The following is a 23,024-nucleotide window of genomic DNA, read 5'->3' as shown; positions in this document are numbered from 1 at the left end:
TGAAAAATCAAAATGTGTTATTACTTACTCCCCTTCTGAACCATTTGCTTCCCTGAGGGTTATCTGCTTCTTACTCTACCTGGTGACAAGGGCGCATTGTGCCTGGCTTTCATTAATCTCCATCCCACACAAACCTCGCTGCTCAGGAAGGTTATCAAAATTAAACTACCAGACTTTTGTCTGAAAATGTTTCCTTACCCACTATCACGCCAAGAGTTGAAAGAGAAGGCGAGATTGGTGAGGGGTGGGAGAGGGAGGGACAGGAATTTTTTCACAGGAAGGGGGAAGAGAATTTTTTTTAATTGGAAAATGTGGTGATAAAATCATAGAATTAATGACGTGAAAGAGCTCAAGGTCAGTGCAGTACCCAAAAATACTTTAAGCACATATTCTATCTCAGTTTCTTACAAAAACTAGCCAGTTTGTGCATGTCTGTTTGCTTTGCTATTCCACTCTCCATGACTTTCAAACACTCAAATCTGAGACAGGAGCAGTGGCTCCTCCTAAGTAAACTCATTTCTTCCTTCTTCATAAAATAGCCAGTGGCAGAGATATGTGACCAGGCTCAAGAAATTGCATTGTTTCTCAACCCACTTCCTATGCTCGTAGATCTGTGTGAAATTGTGCACAGCACCACCCCACATTTTACCACCAACTCCGCTGTGGAAGGAGGGCTGCGAGGGAGAACAGGGTTAATTTTGTAACAACCGGGATTAATTCTAACTAAAAGAGCCACTAAGTGCTGAAGGGGAACAACTGTCTTGTTGAAAAAAATTATTCAAGCAACAGAAACACATCCACTGGAAAGTCATACAGTCATAGAATGGTTTGGGTTGGAAGGGACCTTAAAGATCATCCAGTCCCAAGCCCCCTACCATGGCAGGGACACTTCCATTAGGCCAGGTTGCTCAGACCCCAATCTAACCTGGCCTTGTCCGTTGTTTTTATTCCTTCTGCAGCTCACAGAGCGACTGTGAAGATCTCTGAAGAACTGAGCTTGGAAATGGAGAACATTCATAAGGATGACCGGCTATGGGAAAATGAATTCTCCTCCTCTGCATGTTTGCTCTGTGTTTTTATTCACAGACAGATTGGCACTGGAGAGCAGATGTGCTGGGGTAGAACCTGGCAAGGGCTAGAGGGAGGCACTGGGCTTTTTGCATGCTGCCCCTGCTGCCCTGCTCCCCTCCTGGTGACACTGGAAGCTGGGTCCCCAGGCTCCTGTAAGTGCATGCCAAAGGCACACTCTTTCCAAATGGGAGATGGTCAGGCCTTGGAACAGTGCAGGGGCAAGGCTAACAGTTACAAAAGAAAACATGTGTGTGACAAATTATGAATAATTGATTCTGGTGGCAGTGATTCACAGATGTGACATCACTTTTGGGTGCATTAGGATGCTGAGCATCCTTTGGGGGATATTAGGAGCTAGATGACCCAGGGAACTCAAAGATGTTAATGCATAATTTATTTTACAGGGGAAAAAGGAGACTAGAGCAGTCCACAAAATTCTGATCATATCCCATTTCTTTAGTTGTGTCTCCCTCAAAAGGGTGTTCCAGCAGAGGCATTGTATTCTTACATAAAAATATCAACTTTCCACAGGGAACATTTTTCTCTGTGAGCAAAATCCAAATTCATTATGCCTTTAATTAAAAGCTCAATTTTTTTAATTATTATAGCTCACTGAAGCAGGACTCCACAAATAACAGATCAATCAAAAAAGAGAAACACGAAAGGTGAAACAGACTGCTGAGTTTCATTCAGGAACTGGAAAATAGCTTGAATCCTGGTGCTCAAAGAATCCCTCTGAAGTTCAGTCCTGTAAAAATCACACTTCCTCTCCTAACCCCTACACCAGTAGCATGTCCTGCAAGAGTATGTCTCTCTGCAGACTGGATTTGTTGGTGATATCACCTGCAGTGCCTGGCTGCTGGCTGCTTTCTGAGGCTGAAAACCCCTTTTGATGCTAGCCTTTCTCTCCTTTTTAGTGGATATTCTTTGCTCTCCTTTCTCTGAGTGAGTTTCTTTTGTTCCACCTCTCTTCCCCTCTGGTTTTGTTCCTCTCCTTTCTCCCCTAAATTGCACAGCTTTCTAGCAGCTTTTATCTTCTGTTTCTTTCTTTCTTACAGAACTTGAGTGAAAATGAAGAAAGCACCTCTTAAGGGAACAGATTGCATGGAAAGTTTTTTATTTTGCAATTGTATTAACTCTTTGATTGTCAGATATCCCTCTATATAGCACTTGGGATAATAAGAATCATGATTTCCTTTACTGAGGTCTATTGGCTTTGGTAGACATGATTCAAAGTTTCTTCTTGCCTTCATTGCAGACAGTATTTTCCCAAAGACACACCCATGGAAGCACTGCACTAAGTCTTTATGTATGGATCATATACAATAACATTATTTCAGTATTATATGGGACTTCAGTGGCTTTATTTTTAGATGCTACTCAACTAGAAGAGTCAAGAACTTAAGCATCTTTCTGGTAACAGCTCCTTGGGACCACCCTTGTATTCTGATTTGGCAAGACTGTATTTTGATTTTGTTAAGACTGTCACTTAAGCCTCCATTGCAAGCTAACTACTGCAAGGTCAGAAACACTTCAGAAGTGTAGTTCAACATGGAGCTTCATATCATTGGCAGTACATGGAAACTCCCTCCTTCAACCCTTGTCCAGAGGGAGCCTATTTGGATGGCAGCTTTGTTAGGCAAGGAAGGCTGGCACTAAGGACAGTGTGTAATCTGAATTCAGCCCTCCCACATGTTATGCTGTAGTCACTGAGTCCATGGTCAGCCATGGGTCTGTGGGAATAAGCAGGGACCAGAGGGGTAACCAGGGTGTCAGGTATGTGCAGCAGAAGCTGCAGAAGCCCCAGAGACTGGGGCTGTGCCCAACAGGATGAGGAAGGACAGCCAGACTGAAGCTGTTTACACCACTGCTGTGGACTTGTACATTGCCAGCGGATACACAATTCCAGACAAGTATCTGGTCTTATCAGGGAAGCATTAGCTACCACATAGCAAGAAAGAGAGGATGTCTATATTTCTTAGCCCTGAGAGCATATCTGTTTGGCTTGTAGACTTCTTTTATTTCCTGAAATGCAACTCACAAAGACTGTGAGCCAACATAACCCAGAAGTACAATCCATAGGGATTTATCTGTGTACATGTTATTAAGCATCAAAGGTAAAGTTAGACTAGCAATAACCCAAATAAAATGCATTGTGATTGAATAATTAACTGAAGTAATAATAAGTAAAATAATTCTGATTCCTTTTTTTCTTTCACAGAGCTCTAATTATGCAGTGTGAGAATGATCAGAGAACTAGAAAATGATCAGAGAACTAGAAAACATGATCTACAATGAAAGAGTGAACTAATTGGTACTGTGCAATCTATGGAAGAGAAAATGAAGCAGAGACATGATAATGGTTTTCAGATACAGAAAAGACTGCTGCAAAGAAGGGAGCCTTACGTTTTCTGCACCCATGATGAATAAAACAGAAACCAGCAGGCTTTATCTGCTGCAAAAAAAGATTCTGTCAAGACATTAGGTAGCACATTGACTCAGTTAAGGGCATTAAAGACAGAAAATAGCCCACTTGGGGAAGGTCCATCTGTGGGATTCTTAAAGAGAAGGTTGGAGAAATATCCATCAGGCTGTCTGGCCTGCTCTGGGAGACATTTTAAGGTCCTTTCCAGCTCCCTTTTCTATGATTCTACATGTTACATATACTTATGAAGACTGTTTATACTATAGGAAGCCTCCTGTCTCACCACATCACACTTAGATGAAAATTCTGTCATTGGCATCTGTCAGAAAAGTATCAAGCTGATCAGGCCTTTCAAGAACTAAGTAGAATCAGGGATTAACACTGCTGAGTGTTTTTTAATTCCTCATATGTGTCAGGCCTTGCTTCAGTGTAAACTCATAGGATAACACTGTGAGTGAGTGACACAAGATACACACATCGTGTATAGGAGCCTCACAAACCAGAGCCTGGAATAAGAAAACATTAATAATGTGTTGGGCTTATCAGAATCATGGGACAATTCAAGAACTTGCTGCCAGAGGCATTTTGTACAAACTCAGTACCATATTTTCAATTGGGAACATCAGGAATCAATGTGCAACCATATTTAATAGTAGAGTTCCCCTGCTACCAAAGGATGACCACTGGGGCACCAGGCACAAGCAGCCTTCTGTACTGTGGGGTTCAAGAGAGGTTTGTCAGCCTTCTGCAAGATCACACAGCAGCTGTATACAAGGAGGTTGTGAGAAATTTCATGACCAGTTAAAGTACAAGTGGAATTACAAACATGGAGAACAGTTGCTGTGTTCACATCAATTATTTTAAACTCCCCTAGATATTTAATTTTGAAGCTTTGAACTCTCCTTTGAGGGAATCAGTATTTCTTTGCAGGCTCTCTAAGTGGCTTGGATACCTAAATCAGCTCCTAAGTTACATAGTATGAGAACTTCCCTGTGTAATTATCCTGGTATTTGTCTGCAACTCTATGTTTAACACCCTAACTGGTGAGCAATAATTTACTGGATCCAGAACTGGTGATCCCTGAATTCAGACAAAGTTACATCAGTAGCTGGATTTCGGTGATGTGGCTCATAGCCACTTTCTGGTCAGATCAGTGAGGCTCCTAGCTGAAATATCTAGAGAGTGAGTTTGGCCTCTTGCAGTCCAGTGACAGCTTGCTCAGGGGAGAAGCTTGCAAAAAGAATACTAGCCAGTTATAAAACCTGACTTTCTGCCCATTCTTGATTCACTTGCATGGCAGATATATATAGATATAGATAGGTATAAAAATATAAAGCATTTGAGGTACCTACCGTGTAGTATCCACCTGGTTTGTGACAGACAGGCAGTCTTTGCAACTGCAAGTTCATTAGACATTTACAAATGGGCGACTGACTTGCTGGCTGCAGGGTTGTAAACCCTTGTTTCTCAAAAGAAAAAAAGCAGAGATCAAAGAAGTGTTTCTAAGTTTCACACAGCTCCTACCTAGAAAGCCACATGCAAGCTTGATAAACTGCACAGTGAGTCCTTGCAGTCACTCATCCCTCCTCAAACGTGATGGGTAATGAAATGCCATGGTAGGACAACAGTCCAAGAGCCTTTTTGGAGCAGACTCATTTGGCAGTGATTCTTTGCAAGTCAACACCATGTAAGAGCCCAACAGGCAGAAATGAGTGCATGAGATGTGCATATTATCCTCTCATCTCTTGCTGATTTACAGCACTTCACAGTCATTCTAGCAGAGACACCCACAGCTTCAATGTCATATATTTATGCAGGAGAACTTCCTAGGCACAAATTTCCACCCTGAGGTTTAAAGCACACCATAAGCCTGCATCTGCTCTGCATGGATGCAAGACTGAGGTTCCCTCAGACAAAGGTTTTTGGAAGCTATTATAAGTCTCAGTTCTCAGACAGAAAATAAGCTGGTGTTTAAAGTAGTTTAGCAGATAGTCAAAGGCATTAGTATATGCTTAAAGTTAACCCCTTCCTTGTCCTTAATTGCTATCTTTTCCTTCCTATTCTTTTTAATAGCTACATCACAGTCCCGCAGGGTAAATGGAAGATTTGTACTGATTTCAGTGGGATCTCAATGGCAGCTCTGCTTGCTTTATCTTTAGCCATGTCAACATTAGCTTTAATATCTTTGAATAGTGTGTGTGCCAACACTTGCTTCCATTTTCTATCACCTCTCTGATTGATCTGCATGGGGATTTGCTGTCATCTGTGGGTAACTGATGGACCTTGCAACAAAATTATATTCCTTGGCTCTTAACTGTCAAGAAGCTTTATTTCCCCCCTCATTATTTGAAGGGTTTCCAATTCAGGCAACAAAGTAATTAAGGGCATGGGATTTAACATTGACTGTAACAGGACTATCCATCCAAATTTGACTTACATTACCTAATTTTGATTTTCTCTGCAGAACATTTACAAGGCCAGGCAGGTGTATTATCTCTGCATACCATTCATTATCAAGCATGACTGGAACAGGTGGCAACATGCTGATGTGTGTTTAATGGAACAGACGTTCGAATGCATATTTCAAAACTGGGGAAATTATTTCCTTTGTAATGCTGTCAAATCAGGAGCAGTGACAATTTCAGGAATATGCTACCTCATCCCAAACTGTGTCTCACTTTCATGTCTAGCAGCTGTCAACCAGTATTTTACTTTTCAGATTTTTGTGGTCTTCACTGATGCCTGCTGTCTGTGCTTGGCAAAATTACATGAGTGGTTTCAGTGTGTTACTTACTTGTTTTGATTCAACAGCATGTGGCCCTGCCTGGACCGAATGACCCCTGCCTGCCTGTTGCCTTAACCTCCTGTACCTTTCAATCCACCAGCGTTTGAAGTCAGTGGCAGGTGTATTTATATCCTAATCTCAGAACCCTGGCCTGGAATTCAGTCTTGTGCCGACTGCTTCTGCACGTCTGGGGGACCACCCAGCTTCACAGGCAGTCCAGATGGCTGCAGCCCAGCCCAGTGGATGGGATCATCACTGTGTCACTCCTCCTAACTGGAGACCCACTCAGTTCTTGTGCCTTTTCAGAAAGGTGTGCTTCTCCCAGCTGCATGCCTTCCTTCTCCTAGGAAAAACATGGAAAAGGCTAGAGGGTTGCACAAGAAGTGGAAGTTTATTAACATTGTTGGCATTAAGTGTGTTTAGATATTTAACCCAAGTGCTGGTGGCCCAGTCCTTTCGACAATCAGAGGAGGGAGGTGTGCACTTCCAGTGTGGAGCATCAGGGGGAAATGCCCAAAATGTTCTTTGGCATATGATTTCCACACTTACAGCTCTAGCTTTCACTCAGTGCTCATGATGCCTGAGTCTCTAATCCTGCAGACTTAGATCCAATTTTCAGCTGAAGCAAGCTAAAGCCCCCAGAGAGTCTCATTGGTTTCAGCAGAATTATTTGACTGTGTAATGCAAAGGTTGAGTCCTTTCTTTTAAAAAAAAGCACAACTAATTTTGGTCTATTTCAATTCGGAGTCCTTCACACTCCTGGGAGTCATAGGAAACTGTTTTCCCAGAAAAGGATGCACAACAGCCTGATGGAGATCACACTGAAGTCAATGACCACCTGTCTGCCTTACTGTTACAGGCAATGGCAAATTTCTGGCTGACTTGAAACCACAAATAAGGTGTTTTATTTTATTATCACAATTTTAGAAGCATAAGGAATTTTTTATTTAACTGAAAACCAAAAATAGGTGAAATTATAAATATTGTATAAGTCAGTTTTCATAATGGTAATATTCAGGACTGTATAAGTGAGCCAAGGTATTTGTAGTAACTGACCTAATTCTTGAAACCAGGGGATATTTTTAAAAAGAAATGTAATTAAATGTAGATAGAAGATTTATATTTAACCAGTATCAGATATTTCAGAAATAGAGTTATTTTTAATTCTACACTTTAAGTACTTCTTGATTCATTTGAACTTTATTGTCAAATACGTAGAACATTAATTAAGAAATTTCCTTCTGAATCAGGTCACAAAGTGAGTTAAGATAACTCAACTTATAGAACAATATCCATCAACATAGACTCCTCACAGCTCTGAAACCTTAATGCCACAAAATAATTTTAACTCTATTTAATCCTTCTCTTGTGACTTTATTTTTGCCTAATCATGCTCCTACCCTATCAGCATAGTCACTAGATGGCAGGGGTTCAAAAGAAGCGTCAAAACATGGTACAAATCGATTTTAGCCCAGCTGAAATGGAGGGTATAGGAACATTAGGCATTTTGAGGCAATGGACCAATAAAATATCTCGAGAAGAATCAGTGACTACTGGGCAAGGTGGGAAACGTGTACCAAACATTCCAAACACATAAATGAAAAGGCTTCAACTGACTGAGATGTTATTACATGGTGTCCCGGTTTGAGACAACTTCGGAGGAATGTCCGAAATGAACATCCTCTGACAGAAGGCAGGTTACAGCCATCCCTCCCCCACCAGGTTCGGGAATAATTTTCCTCCGAGGAAAGTAAATAAAAACTATTTATTTAACAAGTAAAGTGCACGCAGGCACAGGGGGGAAAAAAGAATAATGCTAAATACTGAAACCTCTCTCTGTGGAGAGAACCTGGGTAGATTTCAGAGTCCTTTGTGGGAGAGGCTCCTCTCCGGAGCTGGGGGTCGGCATGGGCCCCTCCGGGTGAAGGTGTAAGACCTCCCGGCCGATGTTTCGGTGTTGCTGAACAGTCCAGATGAGAAGAAGAAGAAGCCAAAGTCCCAGGGCTCTGTACTTTAGCTAATGAACAAGAAACTAGCTAAAAAGCAAAAGGAATGTAACTCTCTTGCCTGCTGCAGAAGCGGAGCCGCCGGGCAGCAGAAGCCAGCGAGCTCATCTGTGTTTTGAGCAGAGCGCCGAAGGAATTCCACGGGCTCTCCCCCCTCTCCCTTAAAGGCACAGAAAGGCACGGGATTCACGGCATAGGGCAGACGCTAGGGAATACAGTATCATACAGTCCCCCCAGGACACATGGCAATGGAGGCATCTCTACTGCTGTTGTTTTTGTTGTTGTCTTGGCTTTTAGGGGATTTTGGGAGGGGTTTTTTTGCTTTTGTAAACTGGAAATGAATAAAGACAAAAGACATTTTTTGTTCGGTGCCAACACTGAACTGTCTCGTACAGATGTGCTAATATTTCCAGCTAGCTGTCTACCTGAAGGAGCCTAATCTGGGCAGGCTGACAGCATTTAGCACATATTTCCTTTACAGCTGTTACACATCAAAACTTCTGATCTTTAATTTCATGCCTAAACACAAATGCTCTCATCTGGTTCAAGACATTCAGCTCTCATGCTTCAGAGGAGTTTCAAAAATGATCATAAATAGACAAAGAATCAAAGAAATGCAGGAGAATGTTAACTTTGGAAGAAAAATGTCTGGTCAGATCCCTTTTTATTCACACTACATGTCCAGCATAATGTCAGCTGTTCCCTTGAATATCTCCTAGAATCAGGAATGGTGCAGAGATTACACCAAGAAAAGTAAATAGCTAAGAAAGATTTGTGCCATTTGAAAAAAAAAAACTTTGTAGAATTGTTTATACCGGCTTCAACATTAATAAAGACATTGACCTATTAATAAAAGCTAATTAACTTTAATCATCTGACTGGTGACTTATCTTGTTATTCATAGGTATGAAAAAGGAAAAACAAATGGTTGAGAATTAATGAGCTATTTCTGTGCAACTTCTCAATAATCTTTTGAAACTCAGAAGCAATTGACATAAAAACCTTTTAATTCTTTCCTTTCTCTTTAGAGTTACTCAGTGATGCTCTGAACACGCTCAGGGTTGGATGATGTCCTCACCTCAAGCTTCATGCAGACCATAGAGCCCCTCCTTTGAAAACTGCTCTTTTGGACATTTGTCTTTCTGCTAGCTTTCATGGGCTTCACTCAGAGAAAAGTCTCCATTTTGCCTGACAAAGACTGGAGTGATTGCCACCAATTACTGAAAATTTATTCAGCAACCAAATTGTGTCAACAAACACCCATGCAATAATTCTTTAATCCTGACTCAGTCATTCTCTAGGAAGGTCACAATTATAAGCAGTTGACTGTAATTTGTGTGCTTCATTTTCTCCATGGCTAATTCATTAGCTAAGATGTCCACCTTTATTTACTACACTTCAAACAAACTGGGGATTGGTTGGTTCCTCGGAAGCGCAGGTCTGACCCCATGTGCTGAACATGAGGCTCACATAGATGATTTGTTGCAGTGTTGGCTGCCCAAATGTTGCGGGCAGCTTGCTTACTGCAAGTTCCTCCATCACAATGTACCTGCCAGGTGATAAACTGATTTAAATGGCCATATTGCACGACTCCACAGCATCCACAAGATCTCTTCAGATAACAAAAAAAAAAAAACAATACATCACACACCACCTCTTACCCTCCAAAAAAGACACAACTAGACCCAAAAGAGCCAAACAGACCAAAAGGCAAAGTTGACTATGAAGGACTCAACCATAAAAAGTGTATGATGAGAGCTATTGATGTACCTCAAGCTGGAAATCCCAAGTAAAGGCAGCATCACACTCACTGACCATATGCCATAAATTTCACAGTCCATCTGGCACAGCAAAGAAACTTCACGTTCTGTAAACCAAGTAACTTATGAAGTAGGGTCGAAGTAGACACCAATCAAACAAACCTGAGGTAGGCATAGTGTAGAGGGGAGTCTGGACTGTGTGGTCCATATAAAGCACAGAAACTGGTTCCCTGTGGCTGTATAAAGATCTGCGAAGTGCTGTCTCTTGGTGTCAAAGATCCTCCTTATGTTCACTGAGAAACACTGTCTTCAGAGGGGTCATGTTTGCTGTGAGCTACAAGTAGGTGATTTTAGGGAAGGGTAGCAGTGTGATGTGAATGGTGGCTGGACACTCCCCTTCCCTGCCTTCACCTAAACCTGCATTCTCCAGCTGGAGCCTCTGTGAACAGGACCTCTTCTCCCTGGCTTTGCTGCTTCCCTTATTAACAGGGGCCATAAATACTAACAGCATTCAGCTCACATAGATGAAACCTAAATTCAAAGAGCACAGTCTGTCAGACCAAATAAAACCAGAGGCTGTCTCAGTGCATAAGTGCAGCTGTACCTTTGACCAATTTACAGTACATTTTGAAATGTACTTAAATAACAGTCTTTTTCACTGCAGTCAGTTATAATGGTCATTAGAGTGCTCTGCATCAGCTTGATGCGCTCATGAGCCTGAATAGTAGCAATTTATTACCCACAGGGCCATGCAGCTTCAATCTCCAGTGGCACAATGAGTTTTCTTTCATTACTATAGAGACATTTCGGTGCGTTCATTCACCTTCCCTGAAGACAGCCAGAGTGCCCCAGTGAGAATTAAGTACCCAAATTTTCCACTCCGTATGATACACCTACCAGTTTTTCTGCTGCTATTTTGTAGGATTTAGAAACCATTTTCTGAAAAAAAAATTTCTGGAACCTGGTGGTTTTGGCAAGGGCTGACCCACTCCTTCACTACACCTTCCTGCCCCCAACAAGCTGGGTAACCCAAAGGTCCAGTTCTGTCTTTCCTACTGGAAACTATCCAACAAGGATACTCTGGAAAGCAATCATCTCTTATATTCCCTGAGTGAGATAAGGGTCACCAATGCAGCAGAGCAGTTTCTTACCCAAGTGATACATGTCTTTTGACATTGTTGATGACTCAGGCCTCCCTAAATGCAATGCTAAATGGTCCCTGCAGTCTCATAGGCAATACCAGCATACCAAGTGCTAGTAAGACATGTTTTCCTGAGTCATCCACTTTTTTTTTGAAAACTCTGCCTACATTTGAACTATTCGTTTAAGACTCATTCTGACTGTAGACAAAATGTACACTGATTTATTTTTCTTTAGTCAGCCTGTTCCATAATCAAATTCATATTGCTCCATTTTTAAGCCTTTCAAGCAAAATATAGAGAGTACATGAGGTTCATCAGTAGTATTCCCAAAGATTCAAGATCCTTCCAACAAATCGGTGAATATCTGAGTGACTTATGAAAAGGGAAAATATGGTTATAAGACCATTGCAACTTATTGGAGTTTTATTCTTTAGGACTGAGAGTTGACTGAATAATGAGTCAGTCATAAAGTTTGTGGCCTGTGCTAAAATCAGACAGGGATGAGTTGCCTGCTCTAATGTGCTCATTAGGGACAGAGTAAGTACATCCTGGTATGCTTGAATAGAACAATTATTTTCCACTGCAATTGAAATGAATTATCAAATGCCAAGTGAAGAGCTCTGTTCTGAGTCATCATTCATCAGGAAAGATTTGTTCACAGCATTATAAAAGCTTGCAAGATCAAACATTTATATAGGACTGCATTATTCGTGCCAGCAATCAACACTTGCAGCACTTTCACATACCTAAATGAAGTCTACTTTCATCTATCCTGCCAGCATTTGGAATATGCTTCAAATTATTGTTATCAAGACATAAGTATGGTACCGTTGCATTCACAGGTATTTACTTCACCTTTTTTGAATTTTCCTGAGTGGCAAAGTTGTGAAAAAAGAGTGGACTTGGCAGCGTGCATCCACTGGGAACCTCAGCCAATGCACCCCAAGGAACCCAGACAGGAACCCATGTCCAAGACACCATCTACAGCCAACTACAGACCTATTTGTGGTAGGCTAGGAAATCCCAAGGAACTAAAAACCATCTGCTTCTGTTCAAAGGTTAAAGTGGCCTTGCCCATCCCTTAAAGGTTGCAGGGCAAGCTGTAGTATGTGTGGTGTTGGAAAACAAAATTAAACGTACGCTCCTACAAGGCCCTTATTTTCAAAAGACAAAAAGAAACAGCAAAAGCAGGCTAAAAGTGAATCATATCAAATTTACCATAATTCTACTGGATTCCTTCTCATTTAGCTGAAGACAAAGTTGATACTACTGCTGAACTTATAAGCTTTTTAAAGTAAATTATGTTGAAAGATAAGAAGCTATGTAAAGTAAAATTTAAAAAAAAAAGAAAAGAGGGTTACATTATACTAATAGAAGTAAATCCTGGGAATTAACATGCACAGTTTAAAATTTTATCAAGTACAAATAATCCAACTTGTTAATTCATTTCTTCTAGGCAAAAAATTGCAATTAAACCAAAATTATCTCCTTGGTACACAGTGGATACACTACCAGAACTAAACTGGTGGATCACTTTGCACCATTTTTTGCATGTGAGGCACTCACAGGTTTGCACTACCCAGGAAGCAGCTTTGACTGAGACACTGTTCTATGCCTAGTAAATAAACCTTACATTAAAAGCACGTACATATGCTACGGTTTTGCTACTAATGCTTTCAAGTCACATACCCAATGGTTACCTGCTTCAGGCAAATCCAGGCAGGCACTCAAGAGCCTTCTAATCAATCTGGGCAACACCTAAAGTGGCCTCTCACATTTTGGCGCCCTGTGGTCATCCTGTGAGCCTCAACCCTCTCCTGTGAGTCTGGTGGAATGCTTTGCCTCCACCTCTTGCACTGCCCTGAGAGTCCTCTTGCTGCCTCAGGCTGTTCTTGGATTTTCCACCATAACATGGCCACTTTTTTCATGCTTTGCCTTACACTGCCTTAAATGCTGTTTCACTGGCTGGTTCACACTCACTTTTGTGGTGCCCTTGTACTTGCCCCAAAATTTTTCTTTGAAATTAAAGACTCAGTGTCTGAGCATTGGTTTGTTGCTACAAATCTCCATTTAGAAAACAGTTTTGAGGTAAAATTTGTCCATTCCCCACAGCTGTGGGTCCCCCACTTAGCGTGCTGGCATGCTCTACCCAAGGGGCTCTCTCAGCTCTGCTCTAACATGGTGAAATGAGGGAGAGCAGAAATGGGTAAGGAAAAGAAAAGCATCAAGTTTCCTTCCTTGTTTTGTAATTATTTTCCTAACTTCCTATCACCCATTCTACTAAGGGTTCGTTCTCAGCAGAAAAGCATGAATCTTTCAAAATACCCTGGAATTTAAAGACGATAATGAATAAATAAATACATGAAAATGGTTAAGGTGAGAAGGCAGTTTCAGAAATTTTGGAGAGAAAATGAAGGGGAGTAAGGGGGTAAGGGACTAAGGAAGCACTTCCCCCCCAAACCCCTTTCCTGTCCTGCCTCCTCCTCTGGATGCTGTTCGTGGGAATGGGAATCCCACGGCTTAAAATGGCCGTGATCCTGATATAGCGCCAGATGTTTCGGTCGAAAACTAAAGCCATGTTCTGGGCGGCCAATACCTCCCCAGCTGCTGGAGTGAGGCACGGCACGTCCAGGAGGAAGCCGCTCCCGCAGCTCGCCGGGGCCGGGCGGACGCTGCAGCCCCACGCCAGGCCCCGCGCCTCAGCACGGAGCCGGCGCCATGCGCGGGAGGACGCTGCCACCTGCCGGGCGCGGCCGGGATCGCAGCGCTCTCGGCTGCCGGGACTCGGGGCCGGCCCCGAGCGCCAGGAGACATTTGCTGGAGGGTTACTGGGCAGGGATTTCAGGGACCAAGGTGGGAGTCCCTTGTGAGGGCATTCCTGCGAGGGAAGAGAGCTAAGCCCACATCCGACACAGTGGGATGCCGCTGTTGAATCGTAGAATGGTTTGCACTGAAGGGTGCATTGAAGATCGTCTAGTTCCAGCCCCCTGCCGTGGGCAGGAGCACCTGCCACCAGACCAGGTTGTTTATAGTCTCCTCTAGCTCGGACTCGAACACTTCCAAGGATGGCATAGCCACAACTTTTCTGGGCAACATTTTCCAGTGTCTCCCGACCCTCAGAATAAAGAATTTCTTCCTAGTATCTAATCTAAACCTATTCTCTTTCCAGTTGAAGCCTTACCCCTTGTTCTATCACTGCATGCCCTTCTCCAGATGCCTTGTAGCTTCCATTGCTACCTTCCAGGTCCTAGAAGGCTGCCCAGCTACTCTTTCTCTATGTGCAAAGGAAATACTGTAACGCCACTTTGATAAAAGTCAAACAGAAAAACCAATCTGTTCACCTCCTTATCCATCCCTAAGCCCTTGGCTTCATCTCAGGGACAGCTGAGGTCATGGAGTGCCCACAGCCCGCCCACCCCAACCACATGGAATTCCCAGCACACTCCTAGTGCCTAAGAATGTTTTGCCAATCCCTGTAATGTCTAGTGTCCACAGCAGGAGCTGGGGTTTTGCTTGGGGTCTTCTACCCTTAGGAAAAATTGAGATAAACATTTAACGTATTTTCTGTTTCCATCCGGAATTAAAAAGTGACAGAGAATAATTGTTAGGTGGAGCAAATGACAAGTTTGTAACCTATCCAAGTTGTTGGAGGAGGGAAAGTAATACCACACTGCTCAATATTTTTACAGATGGAAGAAAAATTTAAAAGGCGCTTTAAGGTGATAGGTAGAGCACTGTGCATGGCAAGCTGTTGTCTGGCTTAAACCCCTGTACACAAAAATTGCTTTGACAAACAATGCTTCTTAGGAACTGACTGCAACACATCTCTCCTCATCAAAGTCACCAGCGCTTCTATTGGTACTTCTCAGAACAAGCATCAAAGCTAAAGGACTGTATATGATGTTAAGTAGTTCAATATTGGATATAAAACAGTGGTGCAGGCGCTGGGAAAAAAATGCAGCTTATTTGAAGAGTTGTATGAGCTGAGGGAAGTCATGGGCAATCGAGTGGGGGAGAATTTAATATTTAACTTTCTCATCTGCAGTATTTAATCACTTGATATAATACACAAGTCCTTGATCTTTGATATTTGGAGTACCACATAGATTTTCTGAAGCATTCATTTGCATCCAAAGGAATGTTAGGTAGAAAGGATCCATTGGTTATTCTCTGGCTAAATGAAATGCTGGAGGAAAACTCCAATAAAATAATGTAACTACACTACACAATACAGCTATTTTCTAGTATTTGAACTCCGGGCACTTTTATGTGCTTATACAACTACTGATAATCCATTCAAAGTGAATCTGCAGAATGAAGTCACAATATTCAAAATCAGCATCTTCTGTGCATTTGCTATGAATGCTAAAATTGATAGTGATCTTCAGTGCTGCTGTCTAACTTAAGCCCTGCAAGATTTGTGTTTTCACCAATTTGTTGGCTTAGCATGAGGTGTGTTTTCATGGCAGATACAGATTTATTTAGAGGAAACAGACACCTGAACTGTCAATTTATTTATATACTTTGCTGGTTTCCAGGTGCTATTGAGCTGGCATTTTTTCCCCAGAGCATTTCTTACACTAAACAAGCCTTTTTGTGCCTCGCTTCTGCCTAGGTCTGAGATACAGACAGACCACAAACCCTCACCCTCAGCAGTTACACACATCTGTGAACCAAAGAGAGTTGAAAACTCATGTGGGTATTTGGAAGACTCAAGTCTTGTTCTCCAGACTGTGCCAGGACATAGATGGAAAGAGGAATGTAGGACACCGGTGAAAAGCTGGGGTAGGTGACACGAAGCCAGTTCTCATTCTGCACTATAACCCTGTCAATGTCAGGAGCATGAGGCTGTTATTCCTGTCTGTCCTGAGACAGGGAGACATCTGCCCCTGACAAGGAGGAGGTTGTGGGTACTCTCTAACCTAAGCACTGGAAAAGGAGAGCTACTTCTTATTCAACCTTAAGTCTAAGAGGGTCAGATAAATGGTGGAAAGGAGTCTTTCACAATGCAATTCTTAGTCTGGATCAACAAAGCTCCATCCAAGTTCATTAATATTGCTGCTCCTGGGGGCTGGCAGCAGTGTGTTGGGAGGGGAGAGGCTTTCTGGTTGGAGTTATAAAGAATAAATGGTCACAGTGTCAATCTATCCCCAGTTTAAAATCTCTGAACAGGGTGCAGTCCAGGGGGCTAAAAATACCATGAGTATGAGCAGGACAGGCAGAACAAGCAGAGCTCATCTCAGGCCATCCTGCTACCTTGAAAATAAGTGATTCATCCTGTTGCAATTGTTTTAGGCATGAAGGAACCCTCCATCCCCTTAACACTATTCTGACACTTTCTTTCCTGTGCATTTTTTCGTTCTCTGGTGATCTTTGACTCAGCAGCTGCTTTAAGCTCTTTGTAGATACCTTTGCGACAGTCGCTCCTTCAGACTTCTTGCTCAGCACTGGCATCAGCAGAGGACATATAAAAGTTACTGCGTATCTTCTGAACCTTCCCCATAGAGAGCTGACCCTGCCCAAGGGTAGGAGTTGAACTGTGTGCACCTTGGGTTGGTGGTACTCTGTGTCCCACGTGCCTTTGCAGCACAGTCAGACAATCTCATTTCTTTCAGATGAAGAACATTAGGCCATTCTCACAGAAACATGTAAGACAGAAACTGCAGTTCATAGGGATGCTGGGTGCCAGCTCAAAGAGTTGCAGAACCAGAACCTGTCATGTTTCAGATGAAGGAGATATCCTTTAAACAATGTGAGGAATTGCAAGAAATCCTTCACTCAGTACCACCATGTTTCTCAGCATTTTCAGCTAAGGTTTGATTTCTTTCAGCTTAGTCAAACATGGAGTACATAAATCTGAACACCTTTTCCAGGAAGATAACAAAATGTGCAAACTCATAACTGAGATAGTAAGAATGCCTAGCTCAACTATTATGCAGATAAGAAAGCAGGCATCAGTGAAAATCCATTTCATTCTGATAATTAGATCCTGCTGACATTTTCTGTGGGAGTAAGTTGAGGAGAGCCAGTGATTCTAGCTGTTGTTCCGATACCAAGGAGGAATATGAAGTAATTGCAGCTTGCCATAAAGAAAGCTGGCATGGAGCAATGCCTATTTTAGTCATGACTTTATATTCCAAAAGACCGTGAAGATTAACTTTATCACTGGTAAAAATCATTCTTCTTTAGATTAACCTAATGGCTTTGGGGGAGCCATGTTGTTGCACTAGATAATCAAGCTACATGGTACACCAAAACCAGGTCATAACAAATTTCAGTAAGCCAGAGGGGAATGGGGAGCTCTGGTGGGCCAGTTTAGTGTTTTTAAGTGGCAGGTTAGGGAGGCTGGAAGAGTGGTGGGTAGGTTTGCCAGGGGGCAATGTGTTCATGAGACACAGATTTCCCCTGCAAATTTGACAAAGACCTGTCTGCAACAGGAGCATTGCTGCAGCTTTCAATCAGTGCAGCCTACAGTGGTGTCTCTCCAAGGACAGAATGACACTGGGACAATCACTCTCACAGTATTAGTTTTCCATATGATCAGGATATTGTCTGGTGGTTACTGCACACAACTGACTGCCAGGACTCCTGGCCCCCAGGCTTGTCCTTCACTCACTAGCTTGGCACACCACTTTCTCAACTCTGCTTTCTTTCTACAAGGAAAAGTTATACAAAAAGTTGTGAAACTTGTTATTTATAAGATACTTGAGATCCACATGCAAAGACTCTTCCCAGGAGCAAGGTTCTTGTTCAAAACCCTAAAGGTATTGTAGATATTGTGCAGGGTGCTGCTTTTTTTTTTTTGTGAAGCCATCAAAACAAACACTGTAAACACTACACTATTCCTTGTAATGCCTTAGACAGATAGTGTAAAATTGGGTCCATGTTTAACTTGTTTGGGGTAGGAGCTTTCAGCAGCAGGAATCTGCTGGGAGTCTTTGCAAATCTGTGCAAGGACAATGCACAGAAAGTAGTTGGTGAATTAGGCTGGTAAATTAGGAACTAGCTATTATTTTCTTCATGTAGTTGCTAACAAAGATATGTCTTGTCAGTCCCAGATGCAATAACATTTGTCTCTGCAACTGTATTCCAACAGCAGAATTGTGGCACAAATCTTTTTTTCTTTTCTGTCTACGTATTAGAGAGCTGGCAACGAACAAAGGTGGTGAGGGAATATGTAGCTTCACACAAAGAGCTAGGGTACACATCAGGAGAGAGGAAGAAGGCATCATCAAGGATACTCTCAGACTTTTCCGTGCTAGAGCATCAGAGATGCTACTGGCCAACTTCAAGCCAAGCCATGGCTGGGCTGGAAGGCCTCCAGAGTTCAGGAACAGACCCTGGATCTCCCAGAAGGATCCTGCATTCTCCCAAAATAATTAAACTTCAGCATGAAGACTGCTTCAAAGTGCTGGGAAAACTGAGGCAGAAATACAACTTTTTGCTTTATTGTTCTAATCATTTCTGTATTTTATTAATTGTGCTGCTAAATAAAGAACAACTGTGATTTTAAAAATTCCATCCCTTCCCAATAAGCATTGGGATAATCAAAAGTTATCTAGCATAATTTGAAAACAAGTTTAAAATGTGCCAGTCTCTTTTTATGTCCCAAGTCCCAGGCACGGATTTTGACACACTTTCCAGCTCTCTTAAATGAAGCACACTCAAATAGAAGAATTTCTTGAAAATTTAACTTAGTATTCTTGCTGTTTAACTCCTTGGAGAGAACACTTCATTATAGTGCTGGTCCTTTTCTATGAGAACACTGACTGTGCTTGCAGAAAATCTTTAACTGGTTTTATTTGCAATGTTAAATCACTGAAGGAAAAGTTAAATACAGAAAGAAAAATTTGTGTGCGCAGCATTCTAAGGCATGTCTGCAACAGACAACCTCTGCTTTTTTTTTCATCTGCCTGTAAATTTTTGAAGGTGGAATATTACTCTTGGGCCTCTGAAAAACTGTGTTTCACAGATGCAAGAAAATGTTTCTAGAAGATTCACCATCACCTACACATTAACTCTTCACCTTGCATAGTAAACTTCAGAAGCATATTTTCATCTTTTTCATGCTAAGTTTTCTGAATAAAATAGCAGTACATCAAATTCCTTTGATTTGTAGCTTGTATATTTTGTAAACAGCTTTGCCACAAAATATCTGACAACACTAAGGTAACAGGACGTTCTTTTCAAAGTCCCTAGGCTTACAGTCTTTGCTATTATTTACACATACCAGCTCTGAAATACTGCAATTAGTAGGATGAATTTTGGAGGAATACATCCAGAGGAACAATCAAGGCTGATTGTCTTGAAAGATGCAAAAGCTATTAGCGATCCCATGAAGTATTAGGAATGTTGATCCTGCTTCACTAAACAGCTTGGCATTTCCAGCTCTTGCTTTTCACTGACAAGGCTATCAGAAATGGCACATTTGTCCCATATAATTGAAAAATAGCTATCTGCCTTCTCAGAACTTCCTTTCATTTAGGTTTGGTGTGAGATATGCAAAGCATATTTATGCCTGGTATATTGGAATGTTAAATTCAATTTTCTAATGTCTGCCACTAGCTTGGGGGAAAATAACACACAGGTTCTTTCATGTACCCTGGGGACCATCAAGGAAAAACAACAGTCCCAGAAATCACTTATGCTGCTGTGTTTTCAGGGCATTGGGGTTAAGAGGTATCTGTGTCCCAAAAAAACCAATTACAAACACACTTTGAGACAGTCAGCTCCTGTAAATGCTTCAAAAGACAATTGCATGAATTTTCAAAGGTAAATTTATGCAGATATTTTATATGCCTATCCTGTTTTTACCTCAGGTGTGAGTCATGGCCACACTGTTCAGCTTTTTGGCTAAGTTTCTGATGTGCTGCATCAGATCACTACATGCAAATATAGGCATCTGCAAAGGATGTTAAAATTGTGAGGCTCTAACTCCCTGTAATCAGCATGGGCCCCAAGGCCCCATCTCAAGCTGGCACAAAACTCTTGAAGGAACAATTTTATTTCTATCATTCACCACCCCTCCACATCAGTGGGACTGGTTGCAAATTCAGGACAGAAAGAAAATAGGACTGGAGCCCCATGGGAATACCCACATCTGTGATTCTAGTGCCAAGCAGATTCATCAGCTCAAACAGATGCTCAATTTGGGGTTATTTTTTACAACATGCTCTTGAAGGTAACTGACTTGTTTGTGACAGAGCCCTATGGCACTGAGCCATGGATCGCAGGCACTGCTCTTCATCATCCCTTCAGAAGGGCTTTTGCACCTCTCCAGGTAGAGATGAGCTTTCTGTCTCCACATACAGCATCTTCCCTAAACAATCAGGCAGAGGAGTCGGCATCCGTTGTTGTGTTTGAGAGATGGTGAATCACTGCAGGGGGAAGGCAGGAGACGTTGCCAGTTCGGCACTGCAGGCTTGTGGCAGGGCGTGAAGAAAGAGAAAACTGGGATGCGAAAGGGAAAAATAAAACAATTTTCTTGCATGTGGAGAAGAATTCTTCCCCTCTGCCCAAATCTACCATCACAGTGTAAACCCATCTGAGACTCACTGCCACCCATTCTACCACACAGCAGCATGTCAGAAGACCCCAGAGCAGTTTCAGCAGTGTCAGTGAGGAGGCAGCTACAATTGTCCCTGTGTTCCGAGGGGCCTTGGGAACACATGGTTGCCCTTGCCTTTGGTCCTCACCTTCTTGTCTCTCCCCTCCTGATCCATGCCTTGGTGGCCTTGGTGGCACTTAGCAGCTACAAAATAATACTGGAGGGTGATAGAAGTTGGCTGCTGTGACAGACCCCTTTAAAATGAGGATATTTAGAAGAAGACATTCTGTTTCTTTTTGGAAACCTTTTTCCAGCTGCCAGGACATTTTTTTCGATGTACTTGGCAGTGTTTGAGGATGAGAAATTTATGAAATCAGCTGCTTCCTGCTGGTATAAATGACAGCAAATCTCTATGGAGGAAAACGGCACACAAGTTAGGCTCACTAGTGGGGCCAACTCATCAAGTACTAGGTTTTTGGGGACATTTTTTCCTCTGAGCTGTTCTGCTCTAATGAATGCCATGACACAACCTCAGACATCCCTGTCTCCTTTTCTCCTATTTTACCTCATATTTGCTGTGCACCCTCACCACTGCACGCATTCAAAGTCATTCATGTACATCCATCCAAAGAGATCCATAGGAGCTGTGCATCCAGCCCATGAGGTACTCAGGTGGCCTGAAAATCCAACCCAGCTGTGCAATAGCCTCTATGAAGCCTTGAAGGATGTGTCTTCAAGGTCAGACCCATCACCTGCAAGCACAGCCACAAACACAGCCCTGTCACTGGTTCCTATGAGCATGGCACCACTGTGCACACACAGGCAGTATGATTCTGGGGCAGAAGGTCATAGGGCCTCTCAAACGTAGCCTGAACCTAGCCCTTAGCTTTTCCACTGCACCATTTTTTCCCATATTGCATGGTACATAGTGCAGGAGGAGCAATCAAGGTATGACAACGTAGCTAAGTGGAGTGCAGATCTGATGATCTCCATCATCAGATGCTGAGATACAATTTTTTTAAAAATCATGCTTTTAAGGTTCTTTAGAACTCACAGTAGTCTTTTTCTGGTTATTATGCTGATGCAAAAATGATGTGAAATAGGCTGTTGTTTCACAGTGATATTAAATAGGATCCTGTATGTACCCCAGAGAATCCTGAGTGCAGACAGAAAAAAAGCAGCACAAAGAGAAATGTGACTTTCCAACCTAGCAGTTAGGATATTCAGATGAAAAGGGAGATGTTTTGCCTGCTTGGTTTTGCTCCCAACACCGTGTCTGTAGTTTGCACAAGTATTGAATGAATGAAAAAGCTTCTACTGGAGCCTGGATCACACAATTTGTGAAGAGGGTTGGACCCACACCTGTTCTTCCACCACTGTCTTCACAGCTACCACTTGAAAGGGAGTGAGTAAATCCCCCGTCATCCCAGCTACCTTTGACTTGACATCCCCAAACTCACATACTGACCCTTTTATTTTACTTTAACTGTCTGATCTTTCAAGGAAGAGGTTCCAGGGGAGGATCTGGTCTACCAAGCTTGGTTAACACTGCAGTCACACCACTCAGTCAAGGCAGAAGCCAAACTGGGTTGCCCCAGGCAACAGTGATAAAAGGAATTTAGTATAAAAGGAGTGATGATGGCCTGGAGTGCTGCCTAGGATGGAGTAAAATCTACCTAAGGATATATTAAAATATAGCCAAAAATAATATAGGCTTCTCCTTTCTCTTCTCCTTGAATGCTTTCAGGTAGTTAAAGTAATGTGTTTGAGGGAGCTAGAGATTCTGTAATAGGTTAGTGTTTAGGGACTATAACTTGAGAACAGAAGTAATAAAGTGGGGAAAGGGATCCTTAAACAGAAAAGAGGTTTGAGATTATTAGCAAACAGCATAGTGACACACAGGGGCTGGGAAGGAGCTATCTGATTGCAGTCACTATTCTGCACTTGAGGTCATACCTGTTGCTTCAAAAATGGCCCACAGAGGAGCCACAGGACCCACTACCACTGGGTTCCCAAGTCTAGAGATTTTCTCTCTTCCTTTAATTTAAATAGCCACTCTGCCTGTCAAATCTCCAGCTCATACGGTTCATTGCACACCACCACCATCTTCTTTCTGTAAAATACAAAACTGCTTACCGATGGTGATTTTCACTTAAAAAGCAATTAAGACTCTCTTTTTTTACCTTGCTTATTGCTAACTACTAAGCTAGCCTAATTCTACAATAATGTAACCCCTGATGATCTTCTACATCATTAAAAATATATGCTTGGTCCCTTCTGAATGTGCA

This window comes from Corvus cornix, chromosome 1 (assembly GCF_000738735.6).
Source record: "Corvus cornix cornix isolate S_Up_H32 chromosome 1, ASM73873v5, whole genome shotgun sequence".
Lineage (NCBI taxonomy): Eukaryota > Metazoa > Chordata > Aves > Passeriformes > Corvidae > Corvus > Corvus cornix.
Note: the sequence above shows the minus strand (reverse complement) of the source record.